General features: G+C 42.6%; 1 protein-coding gene across 8 annotated transcripts in view; it reads right to left on the bottom strand.

Moving 5' to 3' along the window:
- AGPAT3 (1-acylglycerol-3-phosphate O-acyltransferase 3) overlaps window positions 1-25,794 on the bottom strand; it is a 94,342-nt gene that overhangs the window by 38,682 nt on the left and 29,866 nt on the right. For 2 of the 8 annotated variants that reach the window (XM_074603136.1, XM_074603098.1), the window contains exon 2: window positions 22,751-22,821. The exons of 3 other annotated variants lie outside the window; for them this stretch is intronic. The gene's annotated coding sequence lies outside the window, so the exon portion shown is untranslated. Of the gene's footprint in view, window positions 1-12,068; window positions 12,187-22,750; window positions 22,822-25,794 lie in introns of all 8 variants that reach the window. 3 more of the 8 variants (XM_074603125.1, XM_074603110.1, XM_074603102.1) reach the window with 2 other exon arrangements.

The following is a 25,794-nucleotide window of genomic DNA, read 5'->3' as shown; positions in this document are numbered from 1 at the left end:
TTGCCTTATAAAACAAACAAACAAAAGAACCCGCACTTTACACTGGAGACTTGTTCTCAGCAACATCACACCCCTTAGAAAGTTTTCCAATCAGAGCCATATTAATTACAACTCCAGCAGGCTTTTTCCTTTTACAGTTGAAGTGACATGTAATTTTTCCACCACAACTAGTCAACAGATTGCACTCGGGTTTCTAAAAGTTGCTGTTTGCTCCAGACGCAGCTCTAAGAAGTTCCAAGATTTCTTTTGGCTGAAAGTCTTGGACGTATGTAAAGACACGTAGAAAGGAAGCCTGCTCAGAAATCTAGGGCAGCCCTGCACTGCTCTGTCTTTCCCAAAGCCCACACAGGACCCGTGGCTACGTGCTGCTCCACAGCATGGAGAAAAACCCGGGTACACCTGGGCTCCCATCCCCACTGCTCCCTGCCACCACCCTCCCAGGGCCCCAGCTTAGTCCTGAAAGGAAACAACCTGCTGAGCTCCTAGTGGGGGGAAAAAAACCTATGGCAGGCCTTAATTTGCGCCTGTCTGAAACATTTCTTTTGAAGTGCTGAAGACACGGGTGTCCCACAAACACCCCAATGCATTGTCAGCCTGTCGCAGCCTAATTTCCAAATTGCGTGTCAAGAGAGACAGCCATGCAAACTCTAAGCAAGAGCATGAAATCAGAGTGAAAGAAGTTTTAAAAGGCTCTCGCAAAAAAAATGGGAAGACACAATCACAATCTTACCCAACGCATGCTGTAGCATCCTTAGCCACTATGCTCTCAGCTGAATAAAAACATGCAAAGACTCAAGCAACAGCAAAACTGAGTCCCACGACAACTAAGACGGCACTGCCACGAATGAAGGAAGGTATCTACCCCTAGCCACATGCTAGTAAGCACGTTAGCTTCAAGAGCATTTCAAAAGGACCACCACCCTCCAAGCCCACCCCAAAAAAAGCATTTTAAAGGACAAGCCACCACTGCAGTAACAACTGCAAAATCCAACTTACCAATACAAATAATAGGCTAAAGCCAGGGCGATGAGCGTAGCACAGATTCCAGCTAGCAAGCATATACCCGACTGGTTTACCAACATCTTCCCAATTTGTTATTGATTAATAAAACCAAAAAAAAGGAAGAGAAGAAATGGAACGGCAAAAATGGACGATGCGAGTCTTGGCTAGGAAAGGAAATCAGTCTTGACATGGAGGAGGGATTATGATGACAAAAGCACATCGAGGTAAATCTGGAAGCGCTGCAGCTACTAAAACTGCCTGCTCAGCATCAGAAAAAAAAAAAGAAAGGTGTGTGTCCTCTCCGTTATGTGGCTTCATAAAACACCAAACTAAAAAAGCCCCTCTCACCTCGAGAATGAAGGTATGATTGGGGCATAAGTGGACTAATATTTAAAATAGGTAATACTTCTCAATCAATATCACTGTCAGGTGGTGTTGCTGACAAACCAAGCTTTTGCTCTAATCCAGTAATCTTCTTACAACAAATTACCAGGCTACAATCAACTGGATTCGCTCGCGCAGTGAGGTACGTATGCTCAGCCCTGCTGCTTGACACTTCTTTTTTTTTTTTAAAGAGCTGACAAAAGATTTTAACAAAATCTAGATTTTTAACACAAAGGAACCTCCTGCCCCACCAAAGCCCGTCTCTTCTCCACGAAGAGCAAACACGAGGCTTGAGAGAACATCACGGCAGAGAACGGGTTTGGTCTGCATGCATAGCGCAGCCCTTGCAGCGCAGAAGGACCACTCGCCTTCCTGGTGTGATGAAAGGACACCTTTGAACTGCACAGACTGAAGAAAGGGGCCCTGCAGGCAGCGGGGGAGCAGGCTCCCGGGGCCAGGGACTTGTGACTCCACTGCCCTTAGCCTTTCTCTGTGGGTCTCTCTTTACCCAACTGAAGACAGTGGTATATTTTCTCTCTTTTCCCTGCTCCAAATTCAGGGCTTTTGGGAGGCCTGAGTCACAGCAGGCACACTCCAGCGGCTTGATTAACAAAAAGGAGATACCATACCCTAAAGAGGAAAGAAACAAGGTGGCAGTGATTACGCCCTACCCAGGCGGCGGGAACACAGTGCCACTGGAGTGATTAAGGCTCAGGGGCCCATCCGCTGTTCTGCGCCATAATCTGGACAGCCCAGATAAAGAGAGACTCGGGGCCACGTCCGCACAGGGACACAACAGTCAGACCGAAGAGTGGGATTCCCCTTCACCTACCATTACCCCAACACGGCTCTACCTGCAGATACAGTTTTCACTGGCATAACTGATCCTCACCTGGTAAGAGTTAGGCCTCTGAAAGAAACAAGAGGAAGCAAAGTCCAAACAAAATCTAGCTTTAAAGCCAAAGGGAAATTAAAGTGGTAGTCACAGCCCCCCGACGCTCCCATTTTCTGAACAAACTTTAACAGCAGCACTACAGAAACATACAACATGCTTGAACCCTTGGCTGCCCTCTAAATGAAGTCACAAGAGATTTTAGGAGATTTCAGTAAAGTGTAAAGAGTGTACAAAAACACTTAAGATACAATAAATAGAAAGTTTTTACAATCAAAGAAACAGACAATACTTGGAACTATTTGGCCAAAAAGGAAAAAAGGAGGCTGTGAATTTAAAAATCATAGCCAAATAGGAGATTTTATCTGGTATGAAGTTCATCAGAGCTGGGTGGAAAAAGAATAGAGGAAGCTGCCTCTGAGTTTAAAAGCACACACAAAATAAATACGACATACTCCAGTATGGGGTGAATAGGGCCCAGGGGAAACCAACTTCTCAACCAGGACACAAGCATCACAGTACTGATGAATTAAAGGAAAAATCTGGGTGCTCTCTATGCACCAAGTCAATAGGTCCTCCTGCCCTCTTATATCCTGCACAAAGTCCAGGTTTATTGTAAAACCTTTTCCTATAGTTCAAACTCATTTCTCAAGTGACTACACAGATAAAAGTCTTACTACCATCTACATCTTTGTTAGAGAAGGAGATAGCTTGTAACTAAATTCCTTGCTTGGGAATAAACAGTTTCTGTGGGGTCAAAAGGAATTTTTACTGATTGTGTTCCCCAATCCCATTTTGAGACTGCTCATGCTGTTTCTGTTCTCAATTACAGAAATAAAGTTTATGAAATTATATTAAAATAAACCCCAAAACCCAAGAGACAAACATGCATCTAGTTCAAAGCTGACAGGAGGGTTCCAGACGTGCAAAGTCTGTAAACCTGTAAAAGGGCACTTGCAATGTTTTTGTAGGTGAAGTTCAATCACTAGCTTCCAGGTCTGCTGATCAATGCATTTCCAGTGCAGAATATATATTTATTACAGAAAATGCACAGAAAGGAATATGGCTGGGCACAGGACAGCCTCAGGATTTTGTAAATAAAAACAAAAACCAAAGTAGTAATTATCAAGAGGCCTCATTTGGAAAAAAAAATAAAAAAATTAGGATATTGCAATAATTGCCTACATTTGGAGCAAGGCTTACTTGGTATTTCTATTATAAAAGCAATTCTAAAACTATAGTGCTGGTATTCAAACACTGATTCCATAATACCAGCCCTTACATAACAAACAGAAAAGGAGTTATCTAACAGAAGCCCTATTAGCACAAAATTATTGAGTAATAGGCCTCTTGTATTGTATAAAATAGATCAATGTTATGTAATTATACAATGTTGCCAATCTTAGTCTCTGATGATTAAGAAAAACCTCAGTAGTGTCTACTCATCTCTAAGACTACACAAAACACTTCACTCCAAGTGGTTGAATTTTCAAGGGAAGTGGGAATTCATCCTTTGTATTCACATAAAAATAAACTACGAAAGAAATTTCAGGAGTGTAAGCGCATCTACGCACCAGCCTGTGAAACCCAGGAACCCGACTCCTTCTAGATGCATTGTGTGAATCTGGAAAATGCTTTGTGGCACAGTTTCCTTACTTGTTAAATCCGGGATGCAAAATAAAGGATAAACAAGAAAGACTCATCTGTGATCATCTGAGATAAGTGTTATAAGAAGACCGATATACTTTGCTTTCTGTATGGAAAATTATGCAAAAAAAAAAATCCACCCTCAAACATCAGAAACAAAGAGAGCCAACAGGAGATATCTGTCAACATGCAAACGTGCTGTGGCTGAACAAGGAGAAGCTTCTGGCTGCTGCTAAATGAAGTCTCAGCAAACACCATACGCATGCCTACAAGCCCCTACCCAAGTTCAAAGCTTTTCTCTGACGTACTGCATGCTAATTGGGAAGAAAATGAAAGTCTGTCTTTTGAGAACTGCTGAGCTGCTTTATGTTTTCGGTATAAAACACTACCTTCTGCAAAGGAGGAGCAATATGATTTATTCTGTGATTGCATCCACGGTAACGTGTGATCAGTGGTGCAAGTGAAGCGTGAGGAGCAGGCAGGGTCTGGGGGCTGTCTGGTAGCAAACCCCCCACCTCCCTCCTCCCAGGAGGAGGCCAGGAGATACAAGACTCGGCACATCGGCTTCGCTTGCTTATGCCTCATGCTTCTGCTCCAGCGTTTGCTACCACAATCTGAACTGCCAGGATGGAAAAGCTTAAATAAATATAATTATTTATTATTATTAAATAAATCAGTAAATGAATAACACATAAAGCGAAGGCCCCAGGTGACACCTGAGCTATCCACACGCTGTAAGAATCACAGCTGCAAAACCAAGGACAGACAGTGGCAAAAGTTTTCCCCCGCAAGTGCTCTGCTATACTAAATCCAGAAATTCCCCAGAAGAGCATTCACATTATTTCACCCTACAAACGTACCTCAAAACTGCAAACTGCTCACAGCTTACCACCGAGGGAGAAAGGCTGCTCTAAAAGATAGCTCAGAATCAGAATATATGCCACTCAATTGTAACTTTATGGTCCCCAGCCTTCTTGACGGATCTGTGACAAGTGAGAAAGACCAACCAGCCTACTGTCACCAGACTGACATTTGTCACATGGATACCTCCTCTAGACAGTTCTTTATAGGAAGTCTGTGCTTCCACCAGCAAATCTTGCAGGGTTTGACCTGGGAGGGAGGTGGAGGCCATGTGGAGGGGGAGGGAAGATGAAAGCCACTGTTCTGAAGTATCTGGGTTTGGAAGATCTCTGTCACAGAGGGGACAGAGAGAGAGAAGTAAAAATACTAAATTCCAAAGTGGTAGGTGTTCTGCTGGGTGACTGACACTCACCGAGGCAGCTTAAGACAAAACCCCACTGTTTTGCAGTCAGAAAGGAGTAATAGGTGAAAGATGTGGCTTGGAAAACCAACAGGTACACAACACAGACAGATCCTCAGTCAGTTCACATGAGCCGAACTGTCAGCCTGAATTGCACCAGGGAGCTTGATCCTGCGGAGGAAGGAGGTGGTGGATGTTCAGTGCAACGCTGCTTCATACAGTGCTGTGTGCAGCCTCCTGTTCACCACCCAGAGGGTAAGAAAGCAAGAAAGGCAGAGCAGTACAGCAGGGCAGGGGCCCACATCACCCCCTTCTTCCTTGTATGGGATCCAACTTTTATCCTCTTTCCTGCCACCTCAGCTGCCGTCAGCAGCGTGTTCCTACCCAAACACAATGGCTATACTTCTTTTGGGTTATTTCACTGACAAATATTTCGCAAGGCTGTTATCAGTCTGAATTCGTAATTATCCTTGTGGTCAGATCTCTTTTTGCATACACACAAAAGCAAGGACTTTTCTAAAAAGACAGGGCAGACTGCTATCAAGCAGACTGATAGCAAAAACAAATACCTGCTGGACAAAGTTTTTTGTTCTGTGTTTTCAGACAAGATTATACCAGCTCCTTCTGGCCTGAATACCAATACTGGCAGCAACCACACAGCACACAATCTTTTCAGTGTAAATGGAAAAAAACCCTCCACTCTGAACAAGAAGAAAAAAATATCCCAAACAAACCACCATAAAATGAAAAAGCCCTTCTCTACTACACAAATTTGAAGATCACATTTTGAACACAAAGCTGAACTCCATGCGCATGAATATGTGCTTGGGCACATAGTGAAATCTTTGTAAATTACAACCAGAACACTTTATAAATACAGTATCCCAGTCATTCAAAAAATTAACTTGGAAGTGGGAAGCCTGCGTGCTGTTACAGTTGAGGCTCTTGTTGGCCGTTCATCCGTGAAACTGAAGGGCAGCCGCTCTACAAACAGCCCATCTATTTTAAAATCCATGAGAGAGAAAGACCTGGAAAGAAAGATCTAGCGCTCTCCCCAGTTCTTGAGATCTTCCATCTCCTCGTAGCTTGGCATCCTATTGCTAAATAAGCCTCTTGAGTATATATAGTTAATTCAAACCATTTTGAATTCTGCACAGCAGGGGACCCTTGTGTGGTAACATGCAGTCTTTGAAAGATGCTGCCAACAAAGATCAGAAATCCAGGACTGGCTAGCGTTGTTGCGATTCAGTTTCACTTGTTCAGCTTCTTCTGAACAGTAACCTTTTAACACAACGTTTGAGAGGGAGGTGACCTAAATATCCTTAGAGTGAAGGCTGTAGGGATCCTGGAAATGACCGGCCCATTAGAAACGCATGCCTGCCTTGCGCCAGCAAAATTCAGACAGCTACTTTGTATGAGTGCTGCTCCACAACTGACAGCAAAAGCACGGGAGTTTTCAGAGGCTCTCTGCTCTTTTTATCATGGTCTCATGTAAACTGGCTCTGACTGGACCTAGACAAAAGAACATTAAAATAATTCTGACCCTGTGAGCACCTTCTCAGTCCTACAGGTGCCACAGTACTGATACTAATCTAACTGTGGGATACTTCTCAGTGACTTAACTCGAGCCAGGTGGGCATCTGCCTGCATGGAAATTTCTACATCTCTGTACATCCCACTGCATCATTTCCAGTTCCGTCAGAGATGCACAAGATCACTGAAGCAGAGGTTGTGTAACTGTGCCAGGTAACAGAAAAAAGCTGTGAAAGAAATGTGAAATTATAGTATAAAAGTGGGCACCCATTTCTCTTGGAGCTCGCAGCGTTTCAGAATAGTTGGACTGCCAAGTCAAAAACTGCTCCCCATCATTTGAAAAGTTAGAAGCCAATTAGTAAAGAGAGGTGTTGCAAAGATTGTTGCAAAGCCCCATATCCAAAAGAGCCTGTGTGCCATATTTGAATTCTGGATGTCACCGCTGCTAGCTTGGCACTGCTCTTCAAAAGCTCCTCAGCCAGGCAGAGCAATGGTTTGAGAAGCAGTATTTGTGCTCTTATGATTCATTTTTATCTGCCAGAATAACCCTTAGCTCATCTACAATTATATGCCAAAAAAATAAGATATTCAAGGATATTAAAGACTGTCTGCAGTTCAATGCAATGTGTTAATATAGACCACATTTATAGACAATGAGTCTAGCAAACCAGGCTAGCTTCGTTTAAAATAAACAAACAAGCAGACTGGTCTAATTACCAGAACTAATCTAAAAGATTCAATATTTCTCCAATCAAGACACATAACAAGAATCTTCACGGTATTTACTCAGCAATGTATAATTGCTTCTTGAGTCTGTAGTCAGTGCTGTTCACTTTTAAGCCCATTAAACATGAATTACTTCTTTTGATTCATTCTATTTAAATTTCTTTTACCTTAACTATAGTAAGCCAGATTTTGGAAATACCTATAATAATTGAAACCTCACTGCATTAATAAGAAGTATTTTTCTGTAACTAAGTTCATTACTTCCAGGCGACCGGGAGCTTACCCATTACTCCCAAGCACGGCTAAAGGCTTACTCTTAACTCATGCTTAAGGTCAGCACGTCTTGAGGTTTGCTTGTATAACTGCTTTTACAGTTATTACTCATCCCAGGTCTGTACCAACAAGATATATCTTAAGCTAAAATGTTTGGTTTTTAAAAATATTTTTGTTTAGAACTTTTTAGCCAATAGATAATTTCTGTAGACTCGCTTAGGGAACAGTTAACCTAGCAAAGCTGAGAAACTGGTAGTGGTAGGCACACAGGGACAAAGAGCCTTAACACAGTAACACCTGCAACTGGGCTGTAAGTTTATGTTACAAATATCCCAGCACTACACTGGCCCATGTTTATGAACGGTGAAGATCATGTTTATGAACGGTGAAGATGTTTTCCTTCTGGTGCGCACTATAACAAGTGGCATCGCTATACCGTCAGTACAGGAAAAAGAACTACACGAGGAGACGCTTAGGGCTTTTGCTCCCATCTTGCAATACAGATCTGAAGTACCCAGATGATTTCTGACTGAACCAAGCAAAAGCTCACAAATCCAGGGCAAGGTGAATCTGCCCTGACAGTCATGCAGAAGGGACCTGCAAAACAAGCTGCTGCAGCCAGGCCCTGTGGTGTGGGATGAGCAGCCCACACTCATAGCCGGCTGCTGTTCACCCATCTGGCTCCGACACACATACCTGTTTTCCACCACAGTACGGCACCAGCAGTTGCCACAACAGTCCAGCAGCTGCATCACCTGCTCACACCGAACTGAGCTTCCTTCTCGCTGTTGTTCTCCTTACATAATGGCAGAAGCGAGGCTTGTTCTGGTTTTAGAGGGGTGTCCTTTGTTTGCCAGCTGTTTTAAACCACAAATGTATTTGGTTGTGTGATCTCCTCGGTCTCAGGTCAAGCCACTCATGTGCATCAGGCTACTTGTCCCATTAAACTTGAATACCACAATAGGTTGATGGTTGGACTCAACCATCTGAAAGGCCCCGTCCAACCTAGACAATTCTATGATTCTAAGTTGGAAAGGGAGGCTCTCTTAAGGAGACACAGGTGCAGAGATTGGGCAAATGAACCCTTGATAGAAAACTAGTCTTGGAGGAAGGCATAATACTACCCCGAATCACATGCTGTGACAGCATTCGTATTCCCATCTGTACTTTGTGCTGCTTTAGAAAATACTGTCAAAGGTCCTGAATGTGTGGCCTTCACAATTTAAAAAGCATGTGAAAACAATTGCTCCCATGGCAACACTGACATTTTCAAAACAATTATAAAGGAGTTAAGAGTAAATGCCATTATAGCTTCTTATAAAGCGCTTTCAGTTTGGATTTTTTTTTTTCTTCTCAAAATAAACATCCCTAGGAGATCCAGTTTATAGGTCCTTGGTCCTTGATTTGTACTGGCTGATCCCCCCGGCTACAAGTGGTCCCTGTGCCGGGGCACAGCGACCACCTTGGCTGGACTGAACAACGCTGGGTCCCAGGCACGAGCATAGCCTGCATCCTACGACAAGGCTGCTCTTTCCCTAAGCTTTCTGGGGCACGTTCAAGTGTTTTCAATGTTTTCAAAGATCGAGAGGACCAAGCGCTTCACGGAACACCGATGTCATGCTTGCTTCTTCCAAATAAAAATAACAAGGAGAGCTGATCTCCTGGTGCCTGCCTCTTATACACAGCTGAATAGTTAGAGGAGATATACTAAAGTAAGTCAAGGACATGGAAACAATATTCGCCCCGTCCTGAAGAAGTTCAGAACCACGCTTTCCACCTTGCAGGAGAGTGCTCCATCCTATAACGCACCTAACACACCCAGACATTCTCGAGTGTTTCTAGACTACCAAGAAAAACTAGTCCTTTCTCATTTTCATAGTGTCACGACTCAGTGCGCTATCTATTAAAAACTGATAGGAGAGAACATTACTTCTGCATGTTGTGCAAAATTGACTCTTACCTTAAAAACCACACTGCACCAGACTAATGGTGAGCATCATACCTCGGGTAGCAGCTTTTCAGAACACCAGTCTGCCAGCGAAGAGGCCTCTGCCTTACAGGCTTTGAAATAGCCTATTCCCACAGCCTCCACATTGGTAAATTAAATATGAAAGCACAGAATGTAACTGGTTTTCCCCATGTACTGTACACTTCTCCTTGCATGAACTATAGAAAAATCTTGAAATTGTGATTGCCATGACTGCTTTTGTGAACTGCTTTTTGGTCTAGCCTGCTGGATCTTTATGTCCACAGGTGCTTTGCAAAGATTTTTTTTTTTTTTTAATTCCCCTCTAGGTGGCCCCCAACTAAGTTTATATGAAAATTGAAAATACCAGCAATTGTTACAAATTTTAATACTGGCAAGTCTGAAAAAGAGAAATCCCCTTGTGAAGACACACAATAAGGACAATAGCAACAGATGATACCTATAGGGCCTCTGCCCACGCATAAACCCCAACAGGAGGGGACAGCTGCTATGGCAAATGCTATCATCATTTGGCCTTCCCATAATTCAGTCCCTCATCTCCTTTCCTTGACTGTGTGCCTGTTAGTACCAGTTGTGCTTTGGTTCATGAAATGGAGATTTGTTCCACAGAAGAAGCATCCACTGGGACGCTGAAAAGCTCTCAGTACTATTTCTCTAATCCATATTAATATCCGTTGACCCGCTCAGGATTTATCTTAACAATCAAGAGGGTGAAGGCTGAAGGAATTATTCATGGAATTATTCAACCCATGCAGCTTCCAGCACGGCCATCCACTTCATTCAGAGTATTTCATTTCCAGATTATTTCTCCTTGCAGGTTCTAGCGACATGAGATAAGACACCCAGGCACACACTACAGGAGGGGGCACATGCACTAGGCTTGGCCGCCTGCAGGGCTGGGTACGAGAAGCCCAAGTTCCCTTTTCTCCAAACAGAAGCAGAGCTTGAAAATTCAAGAGCTGTGCACAATTCAAAAAATCCTGCCCCCCAAGCATATTTTAGCTTGTCAGTAACACACATTGATGGCCTTTTCAGGCCTCACACACAAAGAAGAAAAGCAAAAATTGCAGCCATGTAAGCTGAAAAATATGCTACAAAACAGCAAACGCATAAAAACGGACTTCAGTGTATTTCTGGGGCATTGCTCTAACACCAATGGCAGTGAGCCCAGGCAAAAGCATTTTGCAGAACCGGTTTTGAAGTAGCTGGTCACCACGACACTGTAACAACGCTACTTTCATGAATCAACCTGTTGGATTTCCCTCCACCCACCAAAGATGCAGATGGTCAGTATTAACCAGATTCTCCTGCAATAACTGATTTTTGGGGGTAAAATTTTGATCCAAGAATATTTGGGGCTCGCAGAGAGTGGGTATTTGCTCCCCTAATATGACCTGGGATAAATGCTTTAGCTTCCTCTATAGCAGGAAAATGTACATCTTCAGAAGGTATGTAACTTTGCGTGGGGTCAGAATACATGCCCTGAACGCAGACTGTGGCTGATCTATTACGTACTGCCCTGTGAATCAGAACTTTGAGAAATATCTTACAGAAATCAAAGTTTTTTGGGACACTACTTGTCCTATAATAGACCTTGAAAGGTTACAGAATACGAAAGGAACACTCTGGGTCTTTGCAAAATCAGCAACATTAAATTACTTTCCTATAAAAAAAAAGCTACTAATAGCCCATGAAGGGGCAGGATATCAGAGATCATCATTAAAATGTCAACATCTGACACTAACCACTCTGGGGTTTTAAGATGCTGTCCTGGAAAAACCTTTCCTACTGCTGTTGTGTCAGTGGGGTCTCATCAGCTTTCCACTTTTACTGTCACTGTTTGCAGGAGAGACTACAAAAAAAAGGCAAGAAGGAAGTTTGCTGCTATAACTTAACATTTCTATATCTGGTTACTGGACAACGTTTAAAGATGTTTGGATTAAAGGAAGCCAAAGATGACCCCAGAGTCAGCATTCACGAGATTTTTAAGAACTCTGCAAAGGAGGTCCTTAAAGCATTGTAAGGACACAGTTCCCCTTCTACATTTAAGGGGGGAGGCAACAGTTAAGTATTTCTAGAGTCCTCTGGAGGTTTATTTGTGGTTAAGTCTTTGCTGCAATGATTACCAACAGATAGAGCATATGCGAGAGAGCAGAAGCAAACACTACAGAAGCAACAGGCCGAAGCGTTAGTTCTGTCCCTAAATTAAAATTCTCAGAGTGGGAGACTTCTGACGCCTCTCCCAGCAATTCATACAGCTCTATGAAAAGAACAGGATTTGTACCCCCATTTTTTTCTAAAAGCATCTTATTGCTACAGACAAAACGGAAATACAGAAATGTGGGGGAAGATTTCTTTCTTACCACCACTGGGGACCACTTCTGGCACCTGGCAACACTCAGAACAACAGGAGAATCCCCATCTCCTCCCTCCAGGGAAGTACCACTGTTTATGTTTCAAGAGATTTGCTTTCTCATTTGCCTATAAGCAAAAAAGACATTCTTCAATAAATGAAGGTAAAAATATTTTGTTTAGAAGCAAAATACAATGCAAACAACATGCAGCTGCCAACCCAGGCCACAAATACTTTAACTCAAAGTCTTCTTATTAAAATTACCCATCTTTCTCTTTTCTTTGGGGAAAAAAGCCCTACTTAATCCTTCTTCCCATGTACTAATACTACACTCCGCTCCACAAATACAACTACTATTGCTTTCAGATGGTCTAACTGGAACTTATCTATGAAATTGAAAGCAAGTGTTCTCAACTTATATTTAGTAATGAAATTGCAGCTTCTACTCAGAACAGAGAAAGGGTTTGCATACTCAAGGACAAGCCTAGTTTTCCTAGCTTCACTAATCAGCATAACAATAGGTATTTCTTTTACCTACAAACCTTGTCTTGATAGAAGTCATTGAAAATGAAGCAGAAGCAATTATGCACTCTCAAAACACACACTTAATCCCTATATTTTATTAAGAGTGGTTTTTATGATCCTGAAGCAATTAAGTTAATCATTATTTAATTTTAGATTACTGAACTGGAGATTTACTTCAGACACAAGCTCACTTTCCACGTAATTTAGTCACAGTAATTAGAGATGTACTTTACCCAGAGGTGGCTTGTTTAAAGTGTGTTATCTAATTTCACAAACCTTATGCCATGGAAGTTTCATGCAGAAATCTACAACCCAAACTTCAAAAAAAGAAAACTCCCAAAGAAACTAAGATTTACCAGACTGCAAAGCTTTTTTTTTTCCTTTAAAATAAAAAAACTGAAGAAAACAATATTCTTCAAACACCTGCCCAAGAAGTCAGATGTATCTCAATAGCTAATATAAAACATTTCTTTAACCTACCACTACCTTTAGTAAAGTTTAAAGCCGTAAGAACAAAAATATGCCCTTCTCACACAAATCGCCTCATTTAACTTATTTTAACCAGGATGTAAGGTCTACAGGAAAATGTATGTGTCTATTAGATGCCCAGCAGGTATCTGCCACGGGATGTAGCCAGTACTGAATTGTTCAGACACTTAACAAAGACTTCTGCGATGGTGTTACCAGAGGAACAGAAAGACAGACCAGGCACGTAGGTTCATACCGTAAATACACATTTACCCTGGATATCATACCATTTGAAAACTGCTCAATTCCAACGTACTTCAGACAAATTTGTGTAACCGTGTTGCTGAAACCAAACCATACCAGGAAAACACCAGTTAGCCATTCAGCTAGCTACTACCCATCTAGCTCAGCTTTACATCTGTATGCATCACTAGCTGCCGGTCTGTCTGGGCTGGCACATTGCTCAAGGCCGGTTTTATGTCAAAACACATTTGTTGTTTTTTGGAACAAAGAGTATCATCTTCCACCGCTGCCATTAGAGAAAAGAAAACATATGACCAGGCAAGCATTTTAAAAATGTACACCACTTTTTGCAACTCTTTGTCTTCAAAATTGTCCAACAAACACAACACATGCAATTGTTCAACACAATTAAAAGTCAACTACATTCAAACCAATAGAGAACTACCTCTATAAATGTGGAAGATGTAGACTCATTTCACTTTAGTGTCAGTACTTGCATGATCCGCTTTGACTCGCCGCATAGAAGAAAGGCTACAGAACTCATCAAAACCACGTAAGATTTCAGCAAAGACTGACAAAGAGGAATAAGGATGTGAAGCTACAAAGAGATCAGGACACAACGGGTTTGCTATAGGGAGTTTACTCAAAAATAAATGTAAGTAAATCTCAGCTATCTGGATTTTCAACAAACATTACTTAATACTTTTCCATGTGGTATCACATTAAACATGAAAAGTTGGAGACCAGTAGAGAAACTGTGACAGCAGTAAAGATCCTGCCCAGAAGAGATGATGACAGACAGCACAGGAAGAAAAAGCTGCGGACACCTCGGAAGTTACTAATGAAAACACTATGCAAAACCCAACAATCAGTCTTCTGCTTCATTTTTAACTGATTAATGGCTGGCTTGCATACAAAAAAAAAGTAATTACGGCAGCTGATGACAAAGTTGGGAAGCAATTTGAACATGAAAGTGTACTGAGTTGTTATACAACAGGCACCATCACCTTAAAGACGGGAGCTGTGTGACTGGGATGAAAGTCACTAATATACAATGCACAATCACATATATAAAATAAACAAACAGGTAGACACTGGAGGATGATCAGTGCCTGGAGCAGAAGAGCCTGGAGGCGCTCGCCCATCCTAGCACAAAATGGCTGTGAGTCACCGCTGAGATACTGCTGTGAAAAACGCACATGCAACCCCAGGATATATCCAGAGCCACATTTCCAACAGAGATAGGAAGTACAGGGAAGTACATAAGTGGCACTGCTAAAATCCCATCCGGAACACCTCACAAGAGAGGCTACCCCTGTTCAAAAAGGATGCACAAGAAACATGGGAGGCTGAAGGAGGATTTCCAGCACTGACAGCGAGCACGGAGACCGGCACAGCAGAGGGATCCAGGGGCATTTACGGGGGATGGAATTCCTCCCTGTAAGACAGTAAAGATAACCACTAGGAAGGGAAATAAGCCATTTGAGCCAAAAAAGGCTGCTGATACCAGAATAAACAGGTATCAACTGGTCAGAAGTAGGTTTAGCCTGGAGCCTATCAGAAAACAGCAAAACTCCAGCAGAAACTTTTGGTGACAATAAACCTACGTGCTTAAGGAGGACCTTGTTATGAGGAGGACATTATGACACACTACCTGCTTTCTACAACTCCAACCATTTTTGTAGCTGTCCCATCTAAACATTCATTGAAGGGCCCTATAAAACTACCGCCAAAAGCAGCTGCTTCAGTTCTCAGTGCTGGTAGAGGAAGGTCGCACGTGGTGTGTGAGCTACAGGGGGGAATAAAATAAAAAGCTGATTTATGGGGGAAACTGTAAATAGTTATGGTTATCTTCCTGCATACCTAAAAGGCAAAGAAATGTCCCCTAATTTAAAATAATAATGTTAGCCTTTTTGTTTACATTAAAATCCTTACACGCAACTATGGCAATAAAAAGCGTGCATTAAAAAAGCTCGGCGAGCCATGAACAGTATCTCATCCAACTTCCCAATATCCCACAAGAAAGAGATCTGTAGAACCAATGCAGCAGAGCATGCCACAGTTCAACAAATTGCATCGCTCAAGCCAAGCTGCTCCTGGGAACAAGCACGTTCGCTCCTCTTGAAGCAATTCTTGAACACTGCCTTCATGGCCTATCAAAGGGATCTTTGCCTTTTCACCGCCTGTGTATAGTGTCTCTCACGTGGACATTTTTACTGTAACTGATTGTCGTGGTTTAGCCTCAGATGGCAACAAAGAACCACGTGCCGCTCGCACGTGCCTTCCTAATACAGGAAGGATCATAAGAAAAGGCAAGACTCTTGGGTTGGGACAAAGGCAGTTTAACAGAACAGCAAAGGGAACAGGCAAACAACAACAACACGGACAGGGGAATATACAAACGCGATTACGGAACCGCCGCTCCCCGCCGCTCCCCGACCGGCCGGACCCGGGACGCCCCAGCCCGCTTTTAAGCAGCAACCTCCTGCCCCCTCCCCCGGCAGCTCAGGGTGGGCGTGGCTCACATGGCATGGAATACCAGGAAAAGTTAACCCTATCCCCACCGGAACCAGGACACTGATAAAACAGAGGCCAAAGTTCCCAGAATGAAACACTGAAACTGGTAGGAGAATAATTGCTGGTTCAATATTGAGGCGAAGCAGTGTTATGCAAGACAACAGGATTTGAAAGTAAGTTTTGGTCTGATGCTGTTTATTGTACTGGTGCCTGCATAAGAGGTACTTGAGCCCTAAAGAGAAAGAGAGAAGCTCTTCCTATTTAGGATCCTCATCTTCCCCACTTTAAAAAATAAAACAAAAAAAACCCAGAAACTGCAAGTTGTATCAAATTGCTTTTCTGATGTCTTCTAAGATTGAACTAACATATTTAGGCAGTACATTGAGGATAAGAGTCACATTTAAGTACACTCATATTTTTTCCATTTCAAAAAAAGTTCCCCAATTAAATATAAATGCACATGCACGCACTTCAACACTTATGCAATTTCTCTCTTGCATGGTACCTTGCATTGAATTCAATATGATAACCTCTAAAACCATGTTTCCATTAGTTACTTCGATACTACAGCTTTGAAAATATTCTCAGTGCTCTAACATTTAGGACATACAAGACTCAAAAGTGAACACATACAACTCTGTCTTCAGCATCATCTCACAAGGGGAACATTTCATTCCTTTTTCTCTTTTTTATTTCTCCTCTTTTTTTTTTTTCTTTAATAATTAAAACTACTGAAACCATTTCGTGGTCAGTTCTCTTCCTCACCGTAGGAAGTATCAATATCTTTGAATCTTCTGATTATTTGCTTGACCCACAGCTCGGTCCATTCCCTAAAGACCATCTTCCGTATCACATACAATAACATCCCAATGTTGATGGAGGAATGGCAGTCAGGAGGGAGGCCAGGGCGGAAACTTGATAACGTGTTTTTAAGCACAAGTTAACTTTCCTCCTAGATGGTAAAACTGGTTTCATGGCAAATCTCTCTCCATGTCTTATGGAATCATACAGATGATATTAACAGAATGGCTTCAGGAAATTATTTTCTGCCACCATTCTACTACTGCGACCATCGTCTCTTAGAAAGAGAGTGCCCCTAAAAATTAAATGTTTCCCAAATGATAATTGTAAATGATTGACTCTGAAAATGCTTTCAGAAAAAAGAAGTCTTTGCTCATAGTAAGAAAAACTAGGAGAGCGTCAATAAATTATGACGGGTTTACAACAATCAGAAGTTTGCCCCCCGCCCCAAGCATAACTGAACTGTGAACCTTCTTGCCATGGCTGTTAAGATGTGGCGTAAGTAGATTGAAAAGAGAAGAACTGTAATTATTAATGAAATGGAAATTAGGAGTATATGACAGAGCAAATACCAGTCATGTGTTGACTGTAAATCCTTTTGTAAGGCATCCACTATAAACCAGACTACTGACCAGATGGACCAATGACAGACAGACTCTCTCCCTTTTCAAGATGGAAATTAGACTTCTGCAGCAAACAAAACATTTAATTTTCCATTGTGACTTGAAACCAAATTCTTCAGACCCCCCCCCTTCTCTCCATAAGAGGGGGAACAGATAAGCAAGAATGAAGTGGACGAATTTATCTGTGGCCTCATAACTCTGCACAGTTCTCTGTTCACTTGTTGAGAGAGAACTTCACCACCAGCAGAAGACCAGTTACATTTAACCCTGTCCATAGCCTTCTGTGGAGCCAGGGCTCTGATACATAAAACATTCTCCGGCAGGTTCAGCTGTGGCAGCCTAAAACATTACTGCCCCCTCTTGTCCATCCCAGCCTTCTGCTAGGGATCACTGCTTCATAACTGGAACACCTTCATAGCCTGCACCTTCACAACTCAATTTGTTAGTTTAAACCCCCGATGAAGCGGTTGGTTGGGGTTTTTTGTTGTGTTTTTGTTTGTTTGTTTGTTTTTGAAAGGCAGCAAACCCCTCCAGAATTTTCCATGTGTGAACTGCTGGGGCTGAAGCACCTGCACATGGTCCTTTCCGCAGTGCCAATGGTTGGTAACATCTGGAGGAGCAAGCAATGTCCCAGATGATTGCAGCAAGATTTGCTAGACAATCCTGATCTGAGTTGAAGAGGTTCAGTTATTCCTGGTTAAAGAGTATATAATTCTGATAGTTGAGACCAGAAACAGGGTAAATCCTCAGCAAGTTAACTCAGATGTTTGTATAGCACTATAGTGCTCAGTTGGAAAGCTTTCGTCTCACTCCTAGCTTCAAGTGTGACATACAGGAAAGAAAAAAATGGCCATATGAAATGACGTAAGCTGGGAAAGACACAGCTGCCCTAAACAACTAGGGCAGAACATCTTTGAACCAAGGTAAGTCTGCCCTGTCCCAGGAAATGTTACCCCAGTTGCAGTCCAGACAGGATTACTCCCAAGAAATCTAATTATTTATCTGCAATTTCTTATAGACTAGTTACCTCTAAGGTTTTGCTGACTTACCCTTGATTAAAGGCCTAAATAAATACAGCATACAAGAGGGGCACTTGAGTAGGCTCAGGCACCTATTCAGCACCTAAATACTAGAGACACAGCGGAGTGAGTGTGGAAAACATACACAGGAATGACCTGCAGGGTAAGGGATAGGATTTCCTAATTTTGCTCCTTTCACTTTTCAAGTCTTAAAAAAAAAAAAAAAAAAAAAAAAGAGAGAGAGAGAGAGAAAAAAAAAAAGAGTTGCAAAGACCCTCCACTGATTTCCTCAGTCTGACCTCCATAATGGCACATTCCTTTCACTAAGATGGTCTTCCGCCACCTTCATTTTGTGCCCTGCCCCAAACCCTGGGGCTGAGGGTCCCCGCACTGTACTCTGGGGGAAGCCTCCATCGCGTAGCTGGGGCTGCACAAGCTCTTCTCCCATTGCTCTGATGTTTTCTTTGGTGTGCAATAGATTTACAGTTAGCTTTTAGAGCTGTACGTGTTTAAACAGCCTTCAGTCAGGAAAAGAAAAAATCCCAAAACACAATTCTTCGTAGTTACCCACTAGCAAGAAGCAATTGATCATTAACTTTCATGCTCTGATCCTCCACAAGCAGACTTTCCAGGTACTCCAAATTAATCATATTCTTAGGAATTCACAGATAAAGTTAATAGGAAGGAGTTACCTCGTGGGATTTGAGAACAGCAGCAAGTCTTTGGCAGAAATACCCTTCCTTTACCAGCCTCGAATCTGTAAGTTTCCAAAATGAAAACCTGTAGGTGAAGCGTTAGTCACATCAGCATTGAAACTCCCAGCAACCTGTACCTGCCCAGCACACCAGAGTCACGTCACCTCCTTGAGCTCACCCCCACACACACTTCCCTGTCCACATTAAGTCCCTTTTAGCAAGAGCCTGCCACCAGGGTCATGAGTCAAGCAGGCTTGGCTAAAAATATTCTCCACCACTGTCCCTCACCTACCTTGCCGTTGTCTACCTCATTCTCGGCCTTGATGCTGGATGTCCTTCAAGCTTCCAAGTTGTTTGCAAAGTACTGCTACCAGTGCCAGCATCAGCAAACCTCAGGAGACAGCCACATCCTAGCACTGGGCACAAACCTGCGTGGCAGGTATTTGTGGCTGAGGGATCCTCCTCCTCCTCAGTAGTTATTTTACTCCCACTGGTCAGACTAAACCAAGTACACAAATTTCTGTATATTCACTACTCATAATTCAAATACAAGTGAAATTAAAAGGATCTAGAACAGCAATCTAATTAAGAACTTTAACAAACGTGAACAGCATTTTAGAAGTGAAATTTATTATAAAGCACTTGAACTAATTAGAAGTTTACTCCCTGCCCAAAATCCTTAGCATTCTGCATTAAGAAAGTAAAAGCCTTTTAAAGAAAGCTTTAAAATTCTGAACTGCTGCAGATAAGATCTGAACAGGCAACACCGACACTAGCCGCATTTGCTATCATATCTCCTTCAGTAGCACAAACAAGGAAAGAACAGTTAAATACACCCATATCCCAAGAAAAAAAAAAACCAAACATTCTTCTTTGTAACAGGTGAAGCCATTTTGCAGTGAACATGGTGATAATTTTGGATGCATAAGCTCTTCAGGATCTCTAAAAAATTATTTATATTCTTACTCTTACTAGAGATATGCGTCCCCCTTTCCAGGTACATTGGCTAACAATAAAATAATAAAATAGAAAAAACACCACGCAATCTTCAACAGAGCTAACGGCCAAGGCAGAGAAGGCCTAGCTTATCTTCTCCAGGAGAACCCGGGCACTGGACCTTTGAACTAATTTCTTTTTTTCCCTTGTTTACACAAGGAAAGTTTCTTAATACCATCTTAATAGCATTTTTAATTAATCAGAAACATACCTAAATAATAGATTTCCAGAAGCCTGATGAAGCTTGAACTAACTGTAATCTAAAATAACAATGTAATTCCTAAGAGGATGCATTATCTTTACATTGTCCTAGCTTGGTCTTGGTCAAACACAGCAAGAGAGTAAATTGCTACATTAGAGGTTAAAAGCAGAGGAAAAAACACAAGTCAAATAGAAGAGCACACAGCTGAGAAGACAGAAAAAACTTGTGATCAAAGGGTGAGACAGCATGGGTGTTTTATTAATCTTGCAGGAGCACAGCCAATAACCCTGCCAAGGGGTTGTCCACGCTCCTCCCCACGGCTGGGGCTTCTCCACCTGTAACAGGCGCAGAAAACCTCACCAGACCTCTCTGGCTCAGGCCAGCCCCAGGGCTGGCATGGGCAGCAGCAAGGCCCCAGCTCACCCCTGGCCAGCTCAACTCAAGCAGGTGCCAGCTATTTTTATGTCTAAACTGCTATTTACATCTGACCTGTTATTAAGTTCAAAGGGAGAAGCAGTCACAGCAACTTCACCAGGAAGGCAAAGTGATGTGCGCTTGGCTCACTGATGGAGCAGGGACGGCTAGGGCTGGGAGGGGGCATTTGTCATGGCCCTGAAACGCCCGGTGGGCTGCAGGAACGGTCTGCTCTGCCCGCTGTAAACCAGCAGCTGCCTGACGCTGCACAACTTGTGAGACGCCAAAAAGCCCTGACCCCTTCCCTCCCCATGCATCACACAACTCACTTTTGACAGCCCCAGGCCGTGGGTAGCACACATTTGCTTGATCTCAATGTTTCTAGGTACCAAAACCCGTGTAGAATTTGTAAATAAAGGAGTGTGGCACCAAATTATTAAATTTCGAAGTTCTACATGACAGGGCACTGAAGTAATAGTCAAATCTTAAACTGATTTAAACGTGTTAACTGATTCACCACTTCAGTCTCGCAACGCAGATCTCAAAGGACTATTCAGAACGCAATCAAGTGGCCAACTACGTGCAAGGAATCATGTCCACAGCAGATCATCTGCAAATTGGTAATTACTTCGAAATCCATTTCAAGTAAATCATTCTCTCGCTACAAAAATCTGTTTCTAAGATTTTTTGGAAGATTATTCATTCCCTCATCTCGCACTTAGAAGGATGCCAGAATTACTATACCCTGGATTGTAACTGAAAGCACCACATGCAAGCAGGTTTCCTAACAAGGGACCATCTTTTCTTTGAGCTCCATTATATATCTTAGGGTTTGATTGAGGTATTTAGTATCTTCTTTTCTCTTTTTTTCCCCCCCATAAACACAAGAGCTGAGCAGTCTTCTAATCTCTGAGATTGCAAATGCCCAGCTTCTACAGCTGCAGTAATTAAACCAACTTCTCATGCCGTTACCCACATCGAGTCTCTTCCTCGGCATCTGCTCTATTCCCACACTGCACTCTTAAACCAAACCAAGATAAGATATTTTCTAAGATCAGCTGACTTCTCTCCCTCGAAATCACTGCAGCCAAAATGATTCTGAACAGATATGAAGCATCTTGCTAAATATCCAAAAGGTCTCTTTTAAAGGAAAAAAAAAGTAGACGTCAATGCAAGTGGTTATTTTTAGCACCTGAATTGTTCTATATTTATTCCTTTATGTCTATCTAAAAAAAAAAAAAAGCATGATCTCTGATGAAGCATTACCAGAAAATATATTCTACTGCAAAGTCTGCTTTATGAATCTCAGCTATATGAGCGCTGCAACAAGTACATCACACCACCCGTTCAACCAACCATACAAGCGTAAGGGTTAGGAGTGTACACAGAATGTTTCCTCAGTTTCAAAGAGGTGCTTAAAAACCCAAACAAATAAACCAACCCAAAAAGCAAACTCTTCAGCGTAATCTTTTTGTCATTCTGCTTAGATGCAATGCTTCAGCCTTATGTTTAAAAACTGCCACCTTGAAGTATTTCTAGTTGTCTAACCCTCAAAAAAACTCAAAGACACTTTGTGGGTTAGCTGTTAGAATACAAAACAAACCCACCATCCCCAACCCCAGGACACACTATACTTCAACAAAACCTCAAGTCAGCAGCAACAGCATCAGCTCAGGTCATACAAATATTCAGGCAATGAAAGACTACTTATCTCTTCGTTATTCTCTTTCCTTATAGCTGTCACCTTCTTGACGTGAAAACTCCTGCCCCGCTACCTCCAATGTGTTTACCGTAATAACCTTGTGCCTCTGATCTTATGCAAATTATCTGAACATTTATTTTCAAGGCCAGGATACATATTATCAAAGGTGTGGGTTATTTGTGCGGGAAGAGATACGTCAGATAGACAGGAAAAGCAGAACTGTGTCAAGGAAGCTTCTCCTGGTTGAAGCAATCTTTCATTAAAAAGGAAAGAGAAAATAAAGTAGTTTAAGATAGGGTCTTACATCCACAAAAACTGGAAGATAACTTGTATTTTGAAGGTAACAGTATTTGAATTTCTTTCTCTAGAAAGATACCATTACCTGCTCACAGTTATTTTAGATTTTTGAATTATGCTAGATCTCTCAACACAGTCGTCAAAACAGCAAAAGGGAGAGTGTGTGGGAAGATACTGGTAAAATACTTACCTCTGTATGTAAACTTGAAACCGTCTCCTCTGACCTTGAAGGACTTGGTCTTCCTTGCAGATATTCCCTACCTACAAGACAGACACGTCTTAGCACTCAGCCATACCCCACCAAGTATTTTTCCAACTGGCACTACCTACACATCCGTCAGCTCTCTGATCCCAGGGTAAACATCAGACAGTTGAGTGACTCCAGCGTACAAAACCATACCAGGAACGTCTCAGCACACACGCTGATATCAAATGACTAAGTTTGGTCAGTGGCAGGTTCTTACTACTTTCATAAAGTGCAAATCACTGGAGTCTGCAACTTGCCACAAGGTAAAAGAATGGATTTTCAAATAATCATAGGCTTTCCAAGTTACAAATATATATGCCTTAATTACCTCCATCGACTGACCCTTGTATATTTATCTTTGAAGACCTTGCACTGCATCACTATTGCACTATGGAAGGCAGCAAGACTTCAGGTTAATATTATGCAATTTTAAAACAAGCTGCTCTGAAGGCTTTCAACTGAGCAAACCCGCCTAGCTGTCCTACACAGTTTTGAACTGGTTTTCTACTGATTAAAATGTTTCCCATCCAGCTGTGGTCTCATTTTAGTCTTCTATAGAAAACTAAAGACATGGAAATAGGTACCTTGAATTCAAGAATCCTCTCCTCGTAGCCACACAAAATACATAAAAAAAAAAAAAAAGGAAATTCTCTCACTGTTGCCAGCTTTTCCCCTACTACCGAAAAGTTCTTTCTTTATCATTTGTAAAGTGCCCCAAAGCAAGGCAACAGAAACATCCAAAACCTTAGAAAGGCAGAAATCGAATGCTGCAGATCCTCTCTGTTTATTAAAAACAAACAAAAAAAAATACATACTCTAACCAAAACAAAGTTAGGGTTTGCTTAAGAGAAGTACATCTGTGGGAGAAGGGACAGCATATCAAATGTATTATTTCCTGGATTAAAAGCCATTCAGCTGACATGCCAATTTTTTTTTTTTTTTAAGACAATTTGTCTACCTTTTGTGAATTGGATAATCCCTTTTTCAAACTGGATTAAATTCCAGAATAAGCACGTCAAGGAAAGGTTGTCCAGTAACATGCATTATGAATGAACTGGGTTTTGCCTCTGGCAATCTCCCCTTCTGCTATATTATTTAATGCTCAACTTAAGCTGTTTTGTGGCTTTTGCTAGTACTCGGATGTCAAACTGACCACATATAACCTGCGCACGTAATGGACAATATGGAGGTAGGTATAACCCATTTGTAACTACAGACAGAGAGTTGCTCACATACCCTTCTCAGCACTAGAGCTGCCTGATGCTCTTCTCTGAGCAGACCCACACAGACACCCTGCAGATACAAGCTGGCTCCTTAACATGGGCCACAAAGACAAGATTCACAAGGACACATCCAAAAAACCAACTTGGGAGGTCACTCCCAGGACAGCCATGCTGCAATTAAGAGCACATGAGCTACAAAAATAGCTTCTTTCAGAGGAATTAAGACTGCAACAAGACCTCCAGCACCTGCCTCTGCTGCTGGAAAAAGCAACAAGGGAAGTCCAGCAAGAACACCACTGTGTCCTACCCACAGCCAACATCAAAGGCACCAGGGAAGCCGCAGACACAATTGACCTACACATTAATCCACAGCACTGGCCTGCTTTTGAAGGGAATGCCCTATTGCTTCTGCAGCTTGGACCACAAGCCAGATTCCCTTTGGATGAAACCAAATCAGAAGATCCACACAGAGTATGACTCTAAACCCTGCTGGTAACACAAATTGGGGCCGGGGTCATCACACAGGAGATGCTGCAAGACAGCACAATCTCTATGCTTCTCATTCCCAGATGCTGCACAAAACTCCCATGAGGGAACATCAATGTTCAGGGAACAGACACTTCCCTTTGTCCATTCTCCCCCATAGCTAACACCAGCAACCTCCTGCATTAACACCTCTGATTCCAACCCAGGTAAGTGCATTGCTTTTCTATACCCATTGCTAGGGAAGAAGGATGTGTGCATACGAGCCTTCAAGCTGAATTGCAGCACACTGGTCTTGGGTCTGCAGAGAGTCAAACACCACCAGACGCCTGACTGGGAAGGCTGTCATGCCTTTAAAAGCAGTTCCACAGGGGCCGAAGATTGCCGTTTGCTCATAGCGTAGCAAGCAGCCAAACTGAAAGCATCTCTCCACTCCTTGCCCTGTACAAACAGCCTTGCTCAGTCCTGCTGACCAAGCATGCCTGCACACAGCATATCCTGCTAACGCAGCCCACAAAAGGCCCTGAATATGGCCCCCTCCTTCTCCAGCATACTGGCACAACCCCAAAGCACGCAAGCCCAGATCACCCCTTGATCCAAGTGGGCTGTTGTGTGGCATAGGGCAGATTCACAACAGCTACTGATGGGATGCCCTCAAAGGCCACCAGATATTCCCAAATAGCTCTCCCTTCAGTGCAGGCCAGCAAAAAAACCCCTAAGGGATCAACATTTTTGGGGGAGCCCTTTTCATTCCTTTTCGCCCTCTGCCTCTCCCCTTCTCCCTGTGCTCCCCATGTTTCTCTACCTTCCCCTGCTGCAAATTTGAGCAGGTCACGGGACAGATTCCTGTACTACAGCACTGGCCATAGCAAAGAGATAATTACCATGCATGGCAGGATATCGTATTCAGAGCTCAACTTCACCCGTTCCTTACAGGAGGATCTCCATCTCCTTCTGCTGATCTCACTACACTGCAGAAATCTGTCTTTACAGGCCTGGGGAAATTAGCCGGAGCCCTGCATTATATCGCTACAGCAAGGACCAAACAGCTTGTTTTTCTCTCCTCCATAAGGTCCTCTGATGTAGAGGAGGTCTCAGAGGCAAAGACAGCCCCTATTCATCAAACCCAGGCAGGGGCAGGCCAACCCACTGTAGCACCTCTAGTCTGAGGGGGTACTTAAGAGGGGAGGAGGAGAGAAGAGAGGATGGAGACCCTGGGCTGGCACAAGGACTCACAGCAGGCCCAACAAAGGGTTTTGGTTCAGCTCAATGCCAGATGGG

This window comes from Larus michahellis, chromosome 1, assembly GCF_964199755.1.
Source record: "Larus michahellis chromosome 1, bLarMic1.1, whole genome shotgun sequence".
In the NCBI taxonomy this organism is placed as follows: Eukaryota; Metazoa; Chordata; class Aves; order Charadriiformes; family Laridae; genus Larus; species Larus michahellis.
The sequence above is the reverse complement of the archived record's forward strand: the minus strand, read 5'-3'. Positions and strand labels throughout refer to the sequence as shown.